General features: G+C 31.0%; 1 protein-coding gene across 1 annotated transcript in view; it reads left to right on the top strand.

Moving 5' to 3' along the window:
- The first annotated feature begins 1,430 nt into the window (after positions 1 to 1,430).
- Positions 1,431 to 2,612, top strand: part of LOC106470499 (density-regulated protein homolog) — a 12,329-nt gene continuing 11,147 nt past the window's right edge. Inside the window, exon 1 of the mRNA XM_022399109.1 lies at positions 1,431 to 1,569. The gene's annotated coding sequence lies outside the window, so the exon portion shown is untranslated. The remainder of the gene's footprint in view (positions 1,570 to 2,612) is intronic.

The following is a 2,612-nucleotide window of genomic DNA, read 5'->3' on the forward strand; positions in this document are numbered from 1 at the left end:
CCATTGTGTAGCTTTGTGCATAAATTCAAACAAACAAACAAAGACTATAGAGAAGGCAGCTAGTCAACATCGCCAACTTGTGGGGTATTCTAATTTAATTGTGGGATTTAGCCATCACTCTTGTAAAGCGCCTATGTTTCAAAAGTTCGAATCGCGATTTTTCTTTTTGGCGGTAACAGTGCGAGAAGAACTTATATCTCTTCGTGTCTTTTTAGTCTTTTACGTTTCTAATTGCGTTTCTGTTTATTTGTATCGCAATAAATCTTAAAGCAAGAGGAACATAATCGATAGCACTTATTAGTTAGATAAATTTCGGTTAATTAGTACACAGATTCAATTCATTTTTATTTAATTTTCATGTTTAATCTTTAACAGTTTCTTAACTTCAATGTCATGGCAATATTGAATCTTACTATAATTTAAATTGCCAAATCAATAGACAATATTCTGATAATTTAATAAAAAAAGAATGTAGCGTAGTTCATACAGGTGTACATACACCTTTAACAGGGTGAGAAATAACTCTTTTCGAGTAAACACTTTTTGTTTTTACTGTCGACCAATAATTAGCTATAATTCTTTTTAACTATATATTGTGAACTTACCTGTTTTCAAGATCGAGAATTTAGTGGTTAGACCACGAGGATACATCTCATGTGACTAGCTATTACCATAAATCTACATAGTCTTTCACAATATGAGTATCTGTATGTCACCGCTAGCGGAAGCTTGTTTCAGTTTCATAACACCTACATGCTCAAAATCAACGTTAGTTAACGTAACTAAAAATTCATTATTGAACTAAACGATAGAAGGAATAATAAATGAATGGTAGATAAAACCATAACAAAATAACAGAAGAATTCGCAATCTCACAAATTTGGGTTAAAAAATATCTTCATGTTCATAAAAATCATAAATTTAATTCTGATTTGTAGTGACTAAAATAAAATTGATAACAAATTAATGTTCTCCAACTTAATCTAGCTCACAATGTAATAGTTGTTGTTCAAGTAACTGATGCTATACATAGTGTATTGAGTTGTAATATGTTCCTTGTATTACGGCCGATCTGATGAGTCTAGGTATTAGGCGAAAGGCCTCATTCATCATCGCCACTAGATGTAGTAGATATAATGTGATTGGTATGTTATTACATTTTTTTTAAGTTCCTATAATTAACTATGCAGTTTTTATACTCCATATCAGAAGCGAATTCAATTCAAGCTAGTAAATATCAGTTGGTGTTTTCAAGACTCTCTACAAAAATAAATGTTCAGATAAACAAAAAACCCTACATTTTATTTCTTTTGAAGGAAACTATCTTTAAAAACAACAACCGTATTTTGATTCAAATAACTGCAAAGACCTGAAAATTAATATTTATTCCAAGTATAGTAAAGGATATAATTGGCCACTAGATGACTCTTTGCCCATATGTTAGACTTGGAGAACGCGTAAGTTAATCAATTTATTGTATCTTGTAGGTGATATGATACATGATTTAAAAATAAATCAGGCTTAATTAATTTATATTTCTTGCGACACTGTTGTTATTCTCTATCTCAGGTAAGTCAGTTTAACAAAAACTTTCATATTTACTATATGTTACGTAAAACTAATCGCTTGAGCTACGCACTACACTGTTGTCAAGAGTCGGCAGTGGAGCACAGTTATTGAGTTAATTTAAATAAGCGTTTGAATGGACTTCTACTATTTTAGTGCTACTGACTAATAATGAGTAATATGACTTAAAGTTAAACTTACGTAGTTATAACCTCTGACCAAAGCAAACTACTTAAATAGATCAGAACTAAATTTAACTTGGTAAATAATGCATCTAATGTAATATACCTGAGTAGGCCTATGCAGTATCATGAATTAAAAACTGAATGATTATGAAAATATGATTCATTAATTGGATACCGTCGCTGTGTTAACGATATTATCAATATCACTTATCAACACTTTAGATTTAATACTTAAGTTGTGGTTATAATATACATATAATTTAAGGACAGCAAGGAACCTGTTGGTTCATTTACGCTGCCTCATCCACTATACAGAACTCTTAAAATAAAAATTAAATAAAACATTCAAATCCAGCTCTTATCATTCAAATATTTATTAAGCCTTTCCTTAAACTCCCATAAATGAACTGCATCTACCCCATCTGAAGGCCTGACAGTACCACCCTGTTAGAAAAAAAAGCTGTCTTAGCCAAAATGTATATTTTTGATTGTTAGTCTTAATTATCTCATCATTAACTGATTAAGTACAAAAAGATGATGCATCAACACTCTTAATTCTTTTAACAATCTTAAACACCTCAGTCAGATCCCCCTCTAACTAATCTTTTTTTTAAAAAGAAAATATCAGATCTTAAACTATCCTTGTATGGCAATCTTTCCATCCCAGGAGTCATCTTAATAGCTTTCCTCTGAACCCTTTCCAACAATTCAGTACCTCTTTTAAGGTAAGGAGCTCAAGACTGAATACAATGCTTCAAATATAGCCTGACCAATGGTCAGCCAGAACACTAAGCTATGGAAATTTAAGCCTACATCAACAAGACAGAATAATAGGTGCTTTTTTTCAATAAATACATTATG

Source organism: Limulus polyphemus, unplaced genomic scaffold (genome assembly GCF_000517525.1).
Source record: "Limulus polyphemus unplaced genomic scaffold, Limulus_polyphemus-2.1.2 Scaffold4041, whole genome shotgun sequence".
Classification (NCBI taxonomy): Eukaryota; Metazoa; Arthropoda; class Merostomata; order Xiphosura; family Limulidae; genus Limulus; species Limulus polyphemus.